The sequence below is a fragment of the Lates calcarifer genome, linkage group LG1 (assembly GCF_001640805.2).
Source record: "Lates calcarifer isolate ASB-BC8 linkage group LG1, TLL_Latcal_v3, whole genome shotgun sequence".
Lineage (NCBI taxonomy): Eukaryota > Metazoa > Chordata > Actinopteri > Centropomidae > Lates > Lates calcarifer.
In genome coordinates this window covers 21136635-21157564 of record NC_066833.1, presented here as the reverse complement: position 1 = coordinate 21157564, position 20930 = coordinate 21136635, and the positions used below count along the sequence as shown (strand labels likewise).

The window sequence follows — 20930 nt, the reverse complement described above, 5'->3', positions numbered from 1 at the left end:
ACATCATACAAATTAAAGCCTGAAGTTGTAATTGTATTGTTCTCAGTGATGCTGTAGGAAATGAAAAGAGCATTGATTTGCCACCAGTTTAGGGCAATCACATGGAAACCTCCATTGAAAACAGTCTGTATTTTCAGAAAAGCTGATAAGTGCCTTGATTGCATCAGTTTGATAGTGCTCAATATGGTGTGTTCCGTGGAACCATCTTTAGGATTAATGGATTAAAGGCTGCAAGCTCAATAACATGTCCACATGATTGGTGATTCACCTTCACAGCAACCCCGGTTGCTTGGTCATTGCATCATGTTGTGTCTGTAGTGTGGTGTTATGTGTGGTTTTAGGTCTAAATCAAAACAATTGGACAATGATTTTGCGCAAGTTGCTATGTTGTTCCTTTGTGTTTCTAACTACATAACAGTGTTAGCATTTGATTAGTATCTTGTGTGGTGTTTATTTGTGTGGCTGGTCATTGCTCTTGTGTGATATGAGCATGATAGCAGTGTGAGGTACACAGGCTATTTGTTATCTAGCAAAGATCAAACAGGAAGATACATACCTGAGCCTCTGTAGGGCTTACTATTGGATGAGCCTGAGATTTGAGATTGGCTGATCTTGTGATTGATGGACCAGCTTTTTATCCTCAGCAGGGCTCAATAAGTCTGAGGCAAATGGTAGGTACACTAGATTTAATTTTATCACCATTACCATCACAGTATAGTACTACTGTGCTCAGCATTTCAAGGATTCCCTTTGAAGAACCTAAATTAGAAGTTCCTTGGGACACACATGAGTGGCATATTACCATATAATGCAAGAGGCCACCAGCAGTATACCCATTAGGTCCTTAACATTTGTGGCGTTCTGTGCAACAGTTTAAAGAGTCACTTTCGCCCAATTCACAGAAAGCATAATTTCCTCCCTATCCCTTGTGGTATTTGTCCATGCGTTTTTTTATTTCTTTTTCTTTTTCTTTTGTTTGCCCAGGTTTTGAGCCATATTTTATTGAAAGTTTTGCAGCCTACCAAATACAATGGACATGACCAGAATTTCAGTACTCCCAGCACTGAAAATATTTATTTAAATATCTCTGGAGCTGGGCACCCCCAAAGCCAAATGGTTAGGGTGCGTACCACATGGACCTTAGTGCCCTGAGCAGGCAGACCCCAGTTTGACTCCTGATCCGGCTGGACCTTTGCTGCATGTCATTCCCCTACTCTCTTTCCCCATTTCCTGGCTCTCTCTACTGTACTATCTAATAAGCAATGTGTCTCTCCAGAGAGAACATGCCAGTTAGTCAAGGTGTAGACTGCTTTACTGGGACATTGTGTCTGGTAAGACACATCGCTATTGTGTTTTCATTCTCTGAGCAAGACAAACTAAGTTCCTTTCATCTTTTGGTAACAGAACAGTTCACCATGGCTAGAATCACTTTATCTGTAATTTAGGTTTAAGGATAATGTTCTCTTTGTATTTGTAATATGTTTACATATACAGTATGAAGTATTTAATATATGTGATTGAGTGTTGTACAGTTTGTATGTTTGGCAAGTGAATACCATGTTGACTACATGCTGTATGTACTTTGGCTGTATCCTTGTGTGTCTGTTAACCTGTCAGCATGACCTCGATGTTCTGTAATGATGGTGGTCATAAAAATGTTATTGGGTTATAAATACACAGTCAACATTAATGATACAGCAAGGAAGAAGGAAGGAGAGAGTGGGAAAAGCAAGGGAAAATTCAGATAGAGGCAGAGAGAAGTATGAATTCATAAAAAGTCTGGCTGAGCAGTAGGAGCCAGAACCGTAGAAATAACTGAGAATAGCAAGCTTTAGGGTAAAACAGTGAACAAGAATGAGTCAGTGAGCAAGAAGAAAAGAAATAAGTAATTTTACGTTTGATTTTCTCTCACTCTGAACTTATTTTCCATTGTTCTTTGTTCTTATTATTCTACCTGAACCACCCATAGTTTCTTATATCCTTTTGACTCAGGTGTGCGTGCATGCATGCACAAATATGGTATACCGTGTGTACTTTTGCACTCACATAGAGCTATAGGGAAACACCCACACACAGTCTGAGCTACATGTTATGTGTAATGAAATGTCTATAAGTCATCAAAATGGAGGAGGTGATTTTATTTGACATACAAGCAGCAAAGCTCTGAAGCTTTCATGCAGCAGGTTGATGTGGGGATCTCACAATTGTTTCTCTTCTCCAGTACATGAAATAAGTTACATGAAGCACATTTCCGAAATGAAGACAATGCTCAATGCCCCCTTGTAAACTGACTGAGTGTGACTGGCCCAGTGTACCATATTTATTTGAAAAATTGCTACTAGAAAACTGACAATGGCTATGTAAAGAAATTTAGATTTTTTTAAATATATTATCACAATTTGTGACTGCCTCAGTCACCAATTCTGTGTCATCAATTATTCTGCTTCTGCTATAAAAATACGGCTGACTCTATTACCACAGCATTTTGCCTTATTACCATACCAGTGGGGTACCTCCTTTTTAGCGCTGTAGTATCCTTCTAGAATTAGATTAGCTCATCCTCACCATGGGCTCATTTCCTTTAATAAACCTACACCATCATCCCCTCAAGTGGGCGTGAGATTATCCCCATTTTATCACATCCTGTTAAAACCGACATTGCCTGGACGGCAAGCATAAAAGGCCAAACTACGTCTGATATCTGAGGGCTAATGTTGGGGTTTATTTGATAGGCCAAGAGGATGAAGGAGGTCATTAAGTTTAACTGATCTTAAATACAGAGCAATAGAAACTGGCCTTTGCTTTGACCGTGCCTTGCTGCAAACTGTGTGTGCATGTGTGTGTGTCTTATTTTCTGACCCTGCTACACTACGTAACAGCTTCCATTTGAAGCAGCAGAGGAGCTGCTATCTGAACTGAGGTCAGTCTTGTAATAGAGGTTAAATATGGGCATAAACACAGACTCACCCAGATCAGGCTGATCCAGGACCACCTTAATCAAGCGCTGATGCTCCTCAGGTTAATAGAAATGTAAAAGAAACAGTGACCCCTTACCTCACTTTATGTTTTCTCCAGTTTATGTCTGGGTGAATATAAATGTTCTTTTCTCATTCTGAGCTTGTGGACAAGAGGAGGTAATGGCTGAGCAGCGAGTGGGTGTGTATTGAGAAAAAAAAACACCTTTATCAACAGATGGAAAGATTTTGTTTTCTTTTTCCCCTTTGTAGACCTTCACCTCAACCTCGCATCTGTGAAGAGAGTGCCTTTTTGTGTACTCTTATAATTGATTCATGGCAGCAGCAGGTTTGCTGTTTCCCGGTTCCTCTGAGGAATACAGAGTGTGGTCAGATTAGTCTACTCTGGTGTTTACCCCTTTCTACTATCAGAGGCATGAGAAGCCATGTGTCAGCTGAAACCACAACCCAGCTATAACTAATTGATACATCCATGTGCGGTACGGGCCACTCTGTGTGTGTGCTTGCCTTTTTGTCTTCTTAATGTTGTATATGCATACCAACAAGTGTCTGCCATGATACGTCTGTTTTTGTTTTTTTTTTCGTTGATCTGAATCATTTCTATTGCATTTTTATGGTTCTCCCAGGCCTCATCCCAGCACTGTGATGGTAATGCTACAATACTGTAACACCAGATAAAAGCCCTGTTCGGCTGATGTATGCAGCTCCCTCTGCGTTCTGTAGGAAGGAAATATTATACAGAGAGAGCTGAAAAGGATAAAGAGAACAGGGGAGTGAAAGAGACAGATAACACCAAAGGAGAGAGAGGAAAAGAGATAGAAAGAATGAAAAAGATAGAGCAGTTGCTGCTCCTGTATCTTATCTGTATTCTTCGCCAGTGTTTCCCGGCAGAAACAGTGTGTCCAGGACTATAAACAGACTATTATCCTAGTGTTTATCACAGCGCACATTACCGTTTGCCTCTGTCGGACTTACTGTAATGGAGTCGTTTGGTTTGATGGATGCCTCGGGCGTGGGTTTCTATCTATTGCTCCCATTATACCTCCGTCTGCATCCACTCATTGTAGAAATGTCTGTCTGCACATTCAGCATAGCCTGCAAGCATGGTGATTGAGGTTATGGCCAATGTAAATGTACCATTTGGCACAGTGAATTGGAGGTGCAGAGGGCAAGAGGAAATCGAGGGGAGGAGAGGAATCATCTACCTTACATTACCTCTGTCGAATATCCACAGTGAGCCAAGAGATGTTTGGGAAGCTCACTTAATGTACTGTGGATGAATATATACTGTAAAAGTGAGAAAATAAAATATGTGACTGTTCCGGATGTTTTGTTTGTTTGCATGAGGTGTTTTCTTTATTCCCTGCTCGCTGTATCAGAGCATATTCTCCTGCAGGTGGTGAACACTTAAGATTCATCCATCAGGGTTTTCAGTAACCTGATTGTCCTTGCCTCTCTGAGCTAGATCTCAAATTTGAGACAGGACGCCATGCATACCCTATGTGTAATGTGTGTGTGTGTGTGTGTGTGTGTGTGTGTTAGAAAGACAGCGTTGTTTGTGTGTGTAATGAGGAGCTGAGGTGTGGGGAGGTGATCTAGGACATTGTCTCATCGCAGTAAAAGGTTCCTTACAGTTCGTCTGCTATAGGGTCACCTTCAGAAGCATGAACACTTCACAACCTTATAAAATGTTACTGCCCGTGTGCACATGTGTGAGCAAAACTGTGTGATATATTTATTTATTAATTCATGATGGTGATAGCTTGACCTTTACCTGTCCAGCTGACGGCAGAAGCCGGAAACAGAAGAAGTCAGCAGAGACACGTGTCTCGGTTCTCATGTCTGTGGGTCTGAAAGTGGATAGATGGATGGAAAGGCAACAATAAGCGCTGATATTATCCAAGACAGCAGGGAGAAGAGGATCAAGTGGGGCGAGATAAGAGGTACAGGGTGAGAAAATGAGATGAAACCTTCTCCATCTCTCAGTCCATATGCTTCAGCCTTGTGTGAATTGCACCTGTGCCGCCCGCAATGTCCGGGCCTGTTGCGTTTACGTAATCGGCCTCAGCTACGCATCCTTGGGGAGAAGATGATAAAATCACACCTGAGATAAGTGTTAATCCAGCAGTTGACTTTTCCTGACTCCACCTACACACTTGTAAGCACCTGTGTGCACACACATGTACATCAGTCACACCCACCAGGAGCAACCACAGACAGTGAAAAGGCACAACCATCAGTTCAGTGTGTAGAAAGTCTGGTTATGAGGATATCTATAGGACATGCAGTTCCACACGTTTTTAAAGCCTATACATTTAATGAGCAGCTGAGTAACTCATGAAACAAGTATTACCATTATGAGGTGGAGCAGAATGACTCATTAGTTTAAGGTCAACTATCACTCTCATCATTAACTAATCTCTCTTGCTTTTTATGTCTCTCTTCCTCGTTCCTAACCTCTCCAACCCATCCCCTCTCTCAAGTGTTCTCCAACTCAATTCATCTCTATTCACCAGCTGTCCTCCTAGAGTCTAAGCAGGCCAAGGTTCACATTGTTTTAATTCAATTAAAATCGACATCGGTCTGCATGTGACGAATGAAATTTACATCCTCCATAATTAATCTTGCCTGACCTACCCCCACTCCACCCACACACACACACACACCCCAGTCTCTGGTTATTATCATTATCTAGGCATATAGGCCTGGTACCAGGGCAGGAGTGAAATTAAAATTATAATTCTGTCTTATGATGCCTTTTGAAGTGTAGGTCAATAATTAAACAGTGTTTTTCTGTGGCTGGTAATGCATTCCTGGAAAAGACATGCTTTACATCTATATTGAAGAGACCAGTGATTTGGTCTCTTTCCAGTAAAAAGCTTCAATACAGTTGAGATAAGATATTTACTGTAGCAGTGAAATATATTGAAGAGTACTTGACATTACTTGTCATGGCTATGTGGATGACACACAACTTTATATTTCTATTTCCTGATAACATGAGCACTTCAGACTCGCCATTTCATTGGCTTGAAAAACGTCCTGCAGTTAACCAATAAAATGTGGAAATTCTAGTGTTGGCCACAAAAGTTTAGAGGCAGCTCCCTTCTAGGAACACTGGTCAAGTACGAAACTAAGGAAATTATTGATGGAGACTTGAATTTTTTTATGCACATATCATTGTACTTCAAAATGCAGCCTAGATTACTGATACATCCTATTTTTACTAGTATTTCTGGTAAAGCCATTCATTCGTATCCTGACTAGGAACAAAAAACTCAAATCATATCGATCCAGTGTATAAACAAAACCAACCAGCTACCTGTTCATTACAGAAGTGACTTTGAGCCTCTGCTCCTAGTCTATAAAGTTTTTAATGGTCTGGCCCCAGATTGTATGTCTAACATGTCTGTAGCTTTTCAACTCAACATATTTCTCAGATGACAGGACGGCTGTCTCCTTCATGAGTTCACTCAAAGGATACAGCGCTTTAAATTGACATTGTGCTCCACACATTAACTTCTTGACCTTTGAACTTTAATCATGGTGTAATTTTTGCAAGCCTACTGGTGCAGTACATCCAACATGGTGAATATAAAAGCAAAGCTTTGCTGTCATGTATTCTGCTCTGGACACGAATCACTTATGGTAGTGCATCATTTTTGCTTTCAATCCTCTGCCTATGGAGAGGGTAAATCTCACTCTAAGTATGTAGCGCATTACCTTAACATGCATGTTCAAGGAGCTTCTGTGAGGCTGTAATGCTACTTCAATTTTATGCCCAGCCCCTGCTTTCAAACATAAGGTCTTTTCAATAGTGCACAGAGATAATGGCACATGTTACTGTATCTTAAAGCAAGGTTAGAGTAGCTCCTATAATCACAATTTTATACACAGAAGTATGTGCTTGAATAAGCTCTGCTGAAATAATGCAGATAATCTATGCTTTGTGTGTGTGTGTGTGTGTGTGTGTGTGTGTATCTGTGTGTGTGTACCTGTGTGTCTGTTTGTCTGTATGTCTCTCTCCCTCTTTGTATGCAGCCTGTTACCTAAGCATGCACTCTCAAGCAGCCTCTGTAAAGTTGTGTCCATTTCCTATAACACAATGTCCTTTTGAGCTGCACACTGAGATAAAGATGCACATGAGAGAGATGTAAGGTTAGTCTCCTGTAGTTCCACAGAGCAGGAGCTGCAGCAGCACAAATGATCTCAGTTTGAGGTTTAAATTGAACGACTAGCAAGGAAGTTTAGTGGGTGCACGTGATACTGACAGTATAACACCTTGTACTTACATTAGTGGCTTCTCTTTCATTCTCTGCCTGTCTCCCTCCCTCTTATGTGTTCATTAATGAAGTTATAGTACAGTGTTGGCCATTTTGACAGTGATCATGTTATGGCCTTTCGTACTCTGGTCCCTGTTCTCCATGCCATCAGTCTAATGGTAATTGGCCCCTTTTGTCCTGACTCACTTCTCCCTGCAGTTTCCTTTATTTTCCTTTCCTTTCCTTTCCTTTCCTTTCCTTATCTCTCCTCCTCTCCTCTCCTCTCGCTGACATTTGGCATACACCCCCATATAGAGGTTAGGGAACGCTTTGTTCCGATTTGGAAAAATTGTAGGGACCCAGGCTCGATCGGATCCGAAGCAGCTTTCAGGGGTGTTCCGATTGCTCCCCCAGTTCCGGAGTTATTAATTTTAAAAGTTTTGGGACAGTATTCCCATTTGTCACAGTATCTTTTTTTCGGCCAAGTGGTGCATTTTTTTACTCGACAAATGGGAACAAGTGTCCCAAATGTCAAAAAACGGTCCCACTTGTCATTTATGACAAAAAGGAAAAATTTGTTCCCCTTTGTCAAATTGTTCTCATGTGTCAAAAGTGTTCCTATGTGTCACCACCCAAGTCAAAAATGGTCCCAATTGTATGTCAAAATGTATGCCAAATGTCACCGACCGTACCTTGACATTTAGGGTAGGGCTAGGTCTCCCCGTTTGTCATGGACCCAAGCCCAGGGAAGACTGAAAGCTCAAAAGTTTGCGCTCCTTAAAGTGATACCTTAACACCTATATCTAAGTAGCAATGAGACACGTCTCACACGGTTATGCTTTCCTTCCCGTCCCTTTCCTTCACACATCCTGAGTGCCTGGGACTCTGATCTGCCCCCCTTACCCACCTTCCTTCCCTTTCCTTTCCTTTCCTCTCCTTTTCTTTCCTGTCCTGTCCTCTCCTCGGCTCTCCTCCCTTCCTCTTCACCTCCCAACAGGCAGTGACCACCTAATTGTGGGTCTGTAGATGTCATCTCAATAGAAGAAGTTTGCTCACAGTTCTGTTCAATTCAGAACAGTGCCAACTGCAGTCGAATGAGGACCCTAACTACCCCTCTCATTATACAATGTCCTTCAGAAAAGCCCAGTCAAAAAAAACTCCCTCCAATTAAAAGATAAGAAGATGACCATTAACAACCACAGGGGATGGTAACAGAAAATAGAGAGATTGTCACAGATTTGATCATAGCCACAAAGCAGCAATGCCACACTCTACAGCAAGCCGTCAAGTGTCCAACACTGTAAAAGAAGAAGAATATCGTAAAAACACATTAAAATAGTTAAAAATACTGCAATGTTCAAAAACTGTCAATACTTTTTTTTTTTATTGCATTTAATTGTTAAAATTATTGTCATTTAATGAAAAATAAATGTGTTGTATTACAGTTACACGGGGGCAACTTCACTTATGGTGCCAAATGTGCATTCTTCACAACACTAACTGTAAATGACCAAAAAACACTGTAGAAACAACATAGGGAACCTTAACTTCCATCACTACTGACATGTTCCAAGTCACTACTATAATGATTTAAAACTCAGTTTAACTTCAACTTATGTCTACAACCACATTGTCTCAAAGAATGTGGGGAAGTTTGGCCCAACCTCTCCCTAACATATTACAATATAATTGTGGATGGCCATAAGATAAAAATGTTTATGACATTTTCACTAACCAGTTCTTATATTTATTACACATTAGTGAAAAATGATCAATATATTTTATAGTTGTGCCCTCTGAGTCAGTGTGCAGCAGGCAGCCGGCTGGTGATTTGATACAATTATTAACATAATTGTATCATATTTAAACAATAGTTAAATGGAATAATATGAACTATAAACTATTTTTTTTAAATTGCGTTTTTCAGGGTTTATTATATTTTTTGCTTTCAAATAACAGGAAATATCTGTAAAATAATGATTAAATGTGCCAATAATTTTGACTCATTTTGATATGGTAAAATTATGTAATTTTACAGTTAAACATTGTGGATATCATTTGCAGTTTTGCCCTGTTTTTTAATGAATGGCATGTTAATTAACACCTTTTTTCACATGTTTTTCTAAATATTATTTGCTATTTGATAAAAACAGAAAATACCTGTAAAACAACATTAACTTTAGTGAAAATGTGGGCATATCTGCATGCACTTTTAGGCACAAATCTATGTAGGCCCACCAAATATGAGTGCAATATATTATACAGAAAGGGTGGAGAAATGGGAATATGAAAAGTTTCTGTTTCCCCCATTTTCAGGGAGGGAACGCTAATTATTTTTCCTGTCAACACTGTACAAACCAAAATAAACTGTGCAACTATACATGAGGTTTAATTATGTCAAATGTCAGACCTAATGTTTTTCTGTGTCTCTCTGTCTTTCTCTATACCCCAACCACTAGCTCGTTTTCTCCCTGGTATCTTGTAGCTTCATAAGGTTGATGCAACCCACACCCTTCCCTTGTCACTCAATACTCTAAATCATACTTATATTGTGCAGTCAATGCCTTTCAGCCCCTGAGGTGGAGACGCAAAGAGATCTCTATCTGCAGAGGGAGAGCCCTCACTGTGTGCATGTGGTACTGTTCATGTATGTGCAAGTCTTTGTGCACACACATATTTGCTTTAGCATTAGCCTGCCCACTCTCTTCAGGTGCACTGAATAGTTTATAGTGTGTATTTCCTTCAGCATAATAGTTATTTTGGACCCAGTAGCGGTGCCTCAGAGAATGTCAGTTATGTCAAAATGAGGGTGTTTTATTATTTTTTTTCAATTCCTTCCAGTAAGTCCGTGACTAAACGCCTTAACTGTCATTACCGTTTTGTGATGCCACCACTTTCCCTGGTACACAATGGAAATGATGTCTTTACAGCAGCATTGCTGCTTCTCTTGCTCTCTCTTTTTCTCCTCCTCTGGCATCCTTGCACAGTCAGAGAGGCTGTCCAGGAAGCCGGTGTCAGCATCTACAGTTTGCTCTCAGTGTCTGTTCCTCTGCTTGTGTGTAAATGTTTGTGTGTGTGGTTGCGTGCGGAGTGGGGTGGGGAAGGCATGTTTGTTTTAATGCCAGTCTGTGCGGCTGTATATCTGCTTTATGTACATACCTATATGTGTGTCTCTCTCTGTCTGTGTCTGTGTGTGTGTGTGTGTGTGTGTCTGGCTGTCTCATACGTACACATCCATGCATGCCTGCCCAGCTGTGATAAGTGCAAATGAATGGCAGAGTTTCTCCTCCACCTATTCTTCCCAAGCCAGTTGCCACTCTGGACACACAAGTGTAAGTCCCACCTCTTGTCTCAGCCAAACAAGAGCTGGTGTGTCTGAAGCAGGCAGTGCACCAAAAGATTGGATGAGATGATGGTTGTAGCTTCCGGCAGCACCCATGTAGCACTTTTCTTTGCTACAGCAGTGATTAGGTGATGGGTGTCATACAGGTGGCCATCAGATTATGTAGGTTGGTAGTGTGGGTGAGCTCATGTTGATGAACGTCTAATTGCAGCATTCTTCTTTCTGAGATTACATGCTCACGTGTCTATCTAGCTAGTCAGATGCGCAACAATAGGAAATGTCTTGACCTCCTCTCCATATCTAGCTCAAGATTAGATATCTACTGTACCTTAAACATAGGCTTTGGAACAAAGAGAAAGGTAAAAGTGCACTGCCGAAGGAGGTTGAGTCAGCCTTTAGCGCTGACTTCCCATTTTGCTGCCGAATGATGTGGGTGTCAGGAATGTCATACCAGTTTTTTTTTTGCCTCTTGTGTATGTTCACTAATTTCTTCTCTCCTCTCCTATCCTCCCATCCTCCCTTCTCTCTCTCTCTCTCTCTCTCTCCCTCCCTCTGCTGTGCTTCAGGTTTTGTCTCCCTCATTCTCACCTGTCTCCACTCCTCTCACCTAACTTCTCATTCAAAAAGATAGGAGGTAGAGGCAGGTAATTACCATGGGCAAAGGCTGTTTCCCTGTCCTCTCATTTTCTTTCTTACCTTTCTCTGTCACGTTCTGCACTCTCTGCAGCTGTCTCTGTAGTTATTTTTAAATCCCCTCTAATTACCCATTTTAAAGAGTATAGTGAAATTACCAGGTATTTATGTTATGAGACAAAATCTAGATCGCACGGTATAGTAATTTTTTAAAATTGATTTCACCTCTGTGCCTGCATGGCTTTGAATCCCAGTGTGGTGCAGTGTGAGGGTTGGGTCCATTCCTGCAGTTGTTGTTTAGCGGTGCAGTGAAGCAGGCTTTATGCTGATTAACTGCATCACATCTGATGGATTCCCAGCGACCTCTCCACCCCTCAATATAGCTCTGAGAGCCTTTCAGGGTAAAAAAGGCTTCCCTTTTTAATTAGACAAGAATAGGAAATCTATTAGTGAATGCAGAAAAGGCTCAGCACTGAATGAGGGATTGCTGAGTTCTGGTCGTGTTGAACTAACTACAGCCATCTTCTCTGCCATTACTGCATTCACAGGAAAACAAGTGATGTGCTCTCTCTCTCTCTCTCTCTCTCTCTCTCTCTCTCTCTCTCACACACACACATGCACACCTATCAGAGGGGGAAAAAACATAGGTATTAGATTTGTTTAATTTTTCCCCTGATCGGCCCCTATTACTATGAGTTTGTTTTTAAACATTTTTCAAAATCTATGAACACTGAATGATGGATTCACTCAGACAGTGCGACAAAACCATGATTTTAGACAGCGCTAATTCCAGACATTAATTTACTTCATCAGAGTGTAGAGAAGAAATCCTCATAAGGATAAGCAGGAATATTCTATATTTTCTGATTGTTCGCAAATCTCATGGAGAGACCACATCCAACAGTGAATTTATTCTAATAACTTTATTGACATACACAGAGTATTAAAACCCATGAACTGGCTACAGCATTGCAAGGGGTGTAATTAACATGTGCACTGTAGTTTGTTAGGGCTGAAACCCACGTACAACATCCTTGAATCAAAAATGCTCAGCACCACATGCACACCACCAAATGGGTATTTATCCACAGCTGTACGATACACAAATACAGCATCTGCACACAGTCTCATGTAATAAGCTGGCACTACACACACACACATCTCTAAATCCTAATACCCCACTCCAGTGCCCATGCAGAGTATTCTTGAATAAGACGCTATGGGTTTTATAAATAAAAAAGCAGAGAGGTCTTCTCAATAATCATGCTATATTTATTTGAGGAACAGAGCAGGGGGAGAAGAGAGCATCAGTGCCACAGCACTCTCCCTGGTCCAACCACTCACTGTCGGTAAAGACACAGCCCAGCTTCAGTTACTCTCACAGTAAAAGAAATCTGTTAAAATTTTTATGTAGGGGCTGAACTTTCACTAGGAAATGTTTGTTGAATGATTAATTCAACGAGTCTTGCTCGTAGATATGAATATTGGTTTAACAATCAGCTGAAGTTCATGTGAGGATGCCCTTAGTTCTGAAAAGTGCATACTTTTCAGTGTTTATCTTGACTTGGTTGAATGCTTCTTAATTTGTGTGTGTGTGTGTGTGTGTGTGTGTGTGTTGTTGTTGTTGTTGTTGTTGTTGTTGTTGTTGTTGTTTTTTCTCTGCACCATGACACAGTGAATTCAGGAGTTGGATGCAGACTGTGAGACACAGACACTTAGTGTCTCCCTAAATGCTTTGCTTTGCGATTCTGCACACTCTTCCACACGCCTTCATCTCGTGGCATCTGGGGCGTCTCACTGGGATAACATGTTACATAATTAGCACCAAATTAACACTCAATTAGGCAACCCGTGTTGAGAGGGTGGGGACAGACCGTCTTCAGAGGGTTTAGAAATCACTTCAGAGCCTTATCCACCACCTGCCCTACTGAGAACATATTGTATGTCACTTTCATATAAACCTATACAACGATATCTTACATCTACAACATCTTAAAACAGAATGTCTGCTTGGCTTCAGTGTTTAGCAGTCCCAGACAGAAAGAAAGATCAGGGCTGATTTCTTCCAGTAAGATCTGCTTTCATTTCAGCAATAAGCAGTGGTTCATAAATTGAGCCACTGCAAAGCTGGGTAGTTTATGATTCTTCTCCTGAAAGTAAACCGTTAAAGAAAAGACAATGTTTTCATGAAGTTCAACCTGAAAGTGTTTCTTTTGTAGATCTATCTGCAGTGGGGCCATATGCAAGAATCTGAATGTGTTATGGGGTAGGGTTAAAACACAAAGGAATAGGACTTCATCTGGCATGTTTGTTTCTTTTTCTTTCTGGAAGCTACCGCACTCATGAGCAATATTACTTTCAGTACCTCTTTTAGGAATGTAACTTTTGTTGACAGTTCAATATCTCTTTTGTCCCCAGACTCTCTCAAACAAAACATTACAAAGAGACAGAATTAACATCTAATCAGCATAGCTGCAAAGTCTTTGTTGTCCCAAATTATTCCCTTATTATGCAGCCCTGCAGAGATAAGCAACCAACACATTCAAAGCTAAAGGGAACAATGTTTATTTTCTTTAAAAAGCCATACAGGAGCACACACAAATACACAATACCTGATCATACTGTGTATAGTAACAACCCTTTTTCTCCTTCACTCTCCTTCACTCTCACAGCCTGGAACAGGTTCCGCTCTGGCTTGTGCATCTAACTTTGAACCATTTCGGCCAAAAATAAATTGGTTCGCAGCTGGAGCAAATATGTAGCAATATTTCCCTGGACTTGAAGTGCGAACTGTTACAGTATCAGTGGGTGTGTCATATTCTACAACAGCCTCCACTGATAATGCATCCCTGATTGCAGTGGGTCAAAACTGGTGGAAAAGCAGACTGCCTAACTAAATAGCACCACGGTGTGAAGAGTCCTCAATAGAACCACTTCAAGAACCAGAGCTATTTTTCTGGAAAAGAATCGTCTGTTGTAAAGTCACAAAACCCTCACTCACTTCGCTAACTTCCTCTGTCTGGTCCCCTCCGTCCCCCTTTTGCACACATGCTTACACACTCCAGCACACACACATTCACACCTCTGTCGGGGTGGGGTTCTTTATTTCATTAACAGCCGCTTGCACGCCAGAATTCATTATGCCAACCTTCTGTTTTCGCGCACCCAAGCATGCCAGCTAACGTGCGGAACAAATTTCTCTCCCCACTTCTTTTCACCCTTCCTCCCTCACTCTCCTCCCCCACTCCTGCTAATAAGTATGTTTAGGATGTGATTCACCTGCATCAAAGGATCCCTGTGAAGAGGCCCGCTTTGTATCGCTGGCCCATGATTAGTCATTACTGTCAAAACCTCTGTGTTTCCCACTGCTGCTATTCTTTGAAGCTAACAGGTGGTTGTATTCAAAATGCAAATAACGCATATATATTGTTACATCCTTTCGTGTCTCTTTGCTCCTAGAGAATGTGATAGTAGAGTGCTGATGGTGCTTCTTCTCTGAGATATAACTGTATGGAGCGGCTGCCTGGTGTTTTATTCCCTTTTATCAGAGCTGGAGAATTTGTTGTGTTGAATTTCACTTGGGAGTTTGTGTGAATTAAAAATGCACAGAAGGATGTTAAGATGGCTATTACGACTGTTTAGATTCAAATGGCAGAATCATGCAAGTGTTAGGAATGGTTTTTCTCCTCCTATGTATGCTCACTAATTTCTCCTCTCCTCTTCTCTCCTCTCCTCTCCTCTCCTTTCCTCTCCTCTCTCCGCTGTCCTGGAAAACTCTGGTGATTTGTGACATCATGTTTTCTACCTGGAGAAATTCTTGGTACTTGAAAGGGTTCACAGTTGTTGTCAGTGAAGTGATGTTTTAATCAAATCAAAATTGTGATTAAAAAACAAAAACAATGACACACATTATTGCATCTTAAATGAAAAAGAATTAGACTGAACTGCCCATTCTACTCTATGTTTGCTACCATCCCTGTTGCCATGGAAATTGATAGGATGGCACCTTGGGTTCAGCTGTGTTGTGACAAGTTATTCCAAGTGACATAAAAAGGGGCTTTGTCTTGTAACAAAGCAGTGACTTAGACGGGCTTTCCAGCCCTCTGTGACTTGCCTTATTTATGAAACACCAACAAACACACTGCTAGAGAATAAAACAGCCCAACATGACTGCTACGGAGATCTCAAGTCTCCAGTGCTTTTTCTTGCCAATGTATGTATTTGAGAAGAGGGCTATAAATCACTTTTAGTCCTCTCATTTGTTTTTTTTCGCTTTCAATATCTCAGACACAGGTGGACAGAAAGAAACATTAGAGGAATGGCATGTGCAATCACTGCATTTTTGGATTTTCAGAATTCCACTGATAGGCCCAAAAGATGTTACCATCACAGTTAAGGTCAAACAAGGTGACACAGCATACTTGGCCAGATAAGTGGTTCTTAATACTTGCTTAGCCTCTCCTTTGTTCACATCTCATACTCTTAACTCCCATTTCCTTCATGTTTTTACTTATGTTATTTCTTCTTTTACTTGCTATTCTGCCTTATACTACTTTTTCCCATATTACACTTTGCGTCTTTCACAAATATGTTGCTCTTCTTTTTTGTTTCTGGTTCGTACAGCAGCACCGGTCAGGGAGTATGGTGGTAGTGTGTGTGCCTGTGTTTACTCACTGTATGTGTGTGGGTTTTCAGTAGGCTTGTAATTGCTGGTTGATTTGTGGTCAGAGAGGGTCAGACATCCTGCAGGGAACATGTCAGGCTTTTAAAAGCAGAGAAGGAGAGCCTAGCCCTGCACCCGTTTAACCTCAACCACCCCCAGGGATGTCAAAGCACTCAATCAGCTCCACTACTTTTATTAGCTAAGGATTCAGTGTAAAATACTGACAGTGGGGTGGCTGTTGGTCTAATCTATAGCATGTATACCCTTATGTTTCTTTAATGCATCTGTGCATACATGTGGAAGTGTGGAAATTTGCATAAACCTGTTACATACAAGGAATCATTGAAAATCTACAAAATCTACTTCATTTTCCCAGAACAAATACCTCCAGGAGGCCGAGCTTTTTAGCATGCATTCGTCTTACTCAAGACCGCCACATGCACTGAAACAATATGTTTTCCAAACCTCATTAATGGTAACACTTCACTGTTGTTGCTTAACTCTGACCTTGAAATGCTGTTATAACAGTATATAAATGGATCAACTTTTCAGCAGGAATAAAATATATATTTATATATATTTTTTAATAAGTGCGCACAAACCTGAAAAACAGAGATTGCAAAATCTGAACATGAAAACATATACTTGCAGCCTAACAGGTGTCTTAATCTGTCCTCAAATCAGAGCACTAAAACTATTCAATAGGCAGAGCACAGAGTGTAGAAGATTGGCATAATACTACAACCAATTAAAGTCCAAGAACAACAATCCTGTGCTTCAATCCACTGAAACAGCAAGATGCTGCATGTGACAGATGTCCCTTCCCTGCCACTGCACACAGCAATAAGCTCAGGTCAGCACTATAAAAATTATCATCAGCTCCCATATAACCACTCGGGCATATTAACACTTGATCACATTATTTTGTGTGGTTGGCAGTATGTTTTTTCAGCTTCAAATTAAGTGTACTTTCAAGAGAAATTGTTGCTCTAATAACAAATATTACCACACACAGGAAATAGTCAACTATAGTGCAGTGTTGATGTAAGGAAGCATTTACTACATTTTTAAAAACATTTTAGCTATCATAAACACAAGATATCATCGCCTCAATTTCAGCTCATGGCTCAATGGCTCCTCTTACTGCTGGTTCCACAACTATAGTGTCATAATGTAAAATTAGGAGTCAGGGCCATGAAGGATATGTAGAACAAAGTGATGGATTCAGCCCAGATGGTCACCGATGCAGTCAGGACAGCAGAAGCTTTGTTAACACTTTTCAACGGTACTTCAAACACTCACTCAGTAAAAACTGTGCCAACAGTAAACCCCATAGCTCCTCATTGTGTGGTATTTATTTACTTTTGTCTTCTTATAATGTCATCAGTGACTGAGATTCATTAACAAATAATAGGTCCTAAATGGTTTTGACAGATTTGTAATTGACTGGGGAATGGCTGCCTGAACCTTTTCACAGATGCTTTGGCAATCACAGCTGTGAAGTTCATTGTTAAAATAATTAAAAGTTAAAATAATAATATTTATACCTCTCGTAGTGAATGTCTGTAAAGAATGTGTGTGTCTGACACATGCCTAAAGAGCTGCTGTTGTCCATGCTTCTATGTCAAGGAGGAGAGGAACACAGTGATGGAGGCCCCGCCGTTCACTCTAGGATCAGCAGAGTCTAATGGCTTCTCATCAATTCCTCCTGTCTAGGGAAGTGTGTGTCATGACTCCTGTAACTACTTCTGACAAGAGTGATGAAGCACTTGTTAAAGTTGTAAGATTCTGCTGGAGTTTGAAACCTTTAGATAAAAATCTGTGTAGAGGAAGATGGACAGAGACAGTGAGTGAGGGCCAAAGGGAGGAGATGAGTGAAAAGGCGAGACAGAGGGCCTATGGTTTAGACATGACAGATCGAAGAGAGTGAAGAGGAAGGGAGGGAGAGAGGAAGAGAGAGGGGAGTGAGAGAAGCTAATGATCTCCATCTGTCTTAGGACTGGGAGAGAAGAGCATCGTTAGGCTTTTGGAATAAGGGGAAGCAAACAAACACATGATTTGCAGATCTCACCCTGGCACTGTGTTATGTGTCTGGCTTCATTTGAGTGAGCTGGTAAAACCTCACTTAGAGACAGTTTAGACCATCAGTTGTGTCATGCTAATTATCACTGCTCTCCAGTAACTCCAGTAACAGTATGTTTGTTTACTGTATGTTTGCCAGTGTCTATTTTAGGTTTTTGTATATGTGTGAATGTGCATTTATGTTAATTTATATTTGTGTATTTAACGTGTGTGTACTGAGTGGACATTATATGCATATCTTATACTTATATCACAAATGAGACTACTGAATCTCTAATGAGAAATTGGCACAGACTAAATACACTCTATGGGCTGTAACATCAAGGACTTGGACTGTGTCTGGCCATAGTGGGGCCACTCATGCTAGAACACAGTATGTGTTTGTGTCTGGCTAAGAGAGAAGCTTCCCTTCTGCATTGTATATTTAGTTTTTGTTTTATTGGAAAGAACAAAACGTTGCTCATATTAAACAACAAAATACATTGCTTGCCCATGTCCTCTGTTTTCTGATCTGCTGCCCCTATTGACAAAAGGACATCATTTGTCTGTGCCTTTCAAAACTGCTGAGGGCAGGTTTATGGCACGGCAATGCTACAATTAATCTTTAGTTAAGTTTAGGCTCAAAGGTTATAGGAGCTTTGTTGTCATGGTGACACTGATAAATATGTAGTTATGGTAAGGGAATGATTGTGGTCATGCGGTATAGATAATGAATGGATGGATGAAACAGAGGCCCAGCAATTCCATTAACAAAGTCTTCTGTATGAGTATTTTGGCTTATTTTGCATGACTGCTGTGCTGAACCTCAAGCATTTCTGTGTGTAATTCAAATGGAGGGGTACTCTTCTAAGTGTTGTGCTGATTGGCAGCTTTTTTTTTACAAAACTGAGAGCTGGCGAGTTGACTCAATTCTTCCTTGCTGATTATCAGCTACTCTCCCTACAGAGAAAGGTGCCTGTTGTTCACATGTCCTCATTAGCTAGTCTAAAATCACTGTTACTTGAGCAAAATCCATTTTCTGCCCTAAGAACCAACATGAAAGAACAAAAGCTGCGATGCAGCTTTTATATTCATTACACATTTATTCAGTTATGAAACATATCAAGATACTTGACTAATTTAATAAAATGTAGATAGTAAGCCTGCTTAATGTTGTTTCATTTTCATTTTTAATTTACCTTTATTTAACCAGAGAAAAGTGTCATTGAGATTAAAATCCCTTTTTCAAGTACAGACCAGGCCAAGAGGGCGACATACAAAACATTGTTATACTTCTTCACCATGATAACAGTGAACCCCAAAAAATAAGAAATAAAGTACGAAAGAAGAGTAGTACGTAGTCTGTCAGAGGCTATGTTGAACTTAAGCATATCATTTGTCTCCAATTCAAATGATAAAAAAATAACACTCTATTGCAGTGACTCCATCAGCTATTTGCATTTATTCAGGTACTGCACATAAAATCAAGGTTGACATTGACGTACCATCTTGCAGACTGAACAATATAATTCTTCTTTTTATAATAAATGTATGAAGCACAGGTGTCGTGGTGCTCAGAACTAATACATGTAATCATGACATCCCTACTTCAAGTCTAGGAAACTTTGTGGCTCCATCATCTGCAGTCATCTACACTAAATCTGCACCAAATAATCTTATATTACACAGAGGACAGTGAAATTATTGTATCAGCAAGTTTTTTTTTTTTTTGTCTTTTGCAACTGTACATTCATCACAGAGTTATTATGCACAGATGAGGAGGAACAGTGGATTCTGGGAGCTGCTGAGGTTGCTGTGGAGATGGGTCAAAAGGAGCTGATGGAGCAGATGGCAGTGAGGTGACCCTACAGGCTGCCTATCTGTTCCTCAGTTACTTCTTGTAAATCTCAGCCCTATATGTGTCACCTCAGGGATCCTACTGGCACTAGCAGTGTGTTTACACACCTGGACAGACCTGAGGCTGGTATATAGCATGTCAAACAAAGAGAGAGAGAGAGAGATACACACGTACACACATCCTTCCAGTGGGATTATATGCTGTGCATGCTGATTGTAATGTGCCAGGACTGTGTTAATCCTGTCCCTCAGGTGTGTATCCACCTGCTTTGGCTCTCCCCTGCAGTTGACTGGGTTAGCCTTGTCCTCCTGCTCTGACAGAGTAACAGAATGGACACCAGGCCACAAGGGCTTCCCTCTGAATTGCCCACAGAGATTGGCACCGATTAGAGAGCTAATCCTCTGTCATTGCCTACTGTAGGACTTTGTAGGATGTTTTGATGGTGAATATCAATCTGTCTCCCTTGTTGATTACCCCCCCCCCCCACCTATCTGCATAAGCTCCACACAGGTGTACGTATTGTACATTTTACTCTTTTATTTAGCAAGAATTACTTCTTTATCACCACTCTACCGCTGGGCTCTGTTATCTGAGGCTGACAGGAAAGTGTGTGTGCTTGCAAGGAGTCCGCAACCTACGTGTGCAACAGAAGCACATGTTAATGTTTGTGTGTGCGTGTGTGTCTGTGTGTATGAGTGAGCGTGCACATCCATGCATGTGTGATACGCCAGGTAGCCAGGATGTATGCTGATTTTGCACAACGGCAGACGTTAAGTACTGGCCTGCATTATTGAATGTGTACACGCTGTTTGTGAGCTGAGCCCTAATGGAAGAACAGTGTAGTGTACACTCTACCCATTGGGGAACATTAAAGTTCACAGTGATATTATCCAGGATACACCGCACAGACACACACATACAAGCTGCCAGAGAGAGGCAGGGGCATAAGTTGGGTTGACTGCAGAGGAAAAGAAGCTAAGAAAAGAACTGGCAAGATTTACTGAAAGGTAGTCAGTGTGGTGGGGCCAATTCTGGGACAGTGACAAAAGGATGAAAAGATGACACGGTGGGGAGAGGGCCACACTTCTTAGTGAGATGGAATGAAAGAAAGTATCATTCTGTGCCACAGTGAAAG

At 40.9% G+C, this 20930-nt stretch overlaps 1 protein-coding gene across 1 annotated transcript in view; it reads left to right on the top strand.

Annotated features, from left to right (window-relative positions):
• il1rapl1a (interleukin 1 receptor accessory protein-like 1a) overlaps positions 1-20930 on the top strand; it is a 139792-nt gene that overhangs the window by 66647 nt on the left and 52215 nt on the right.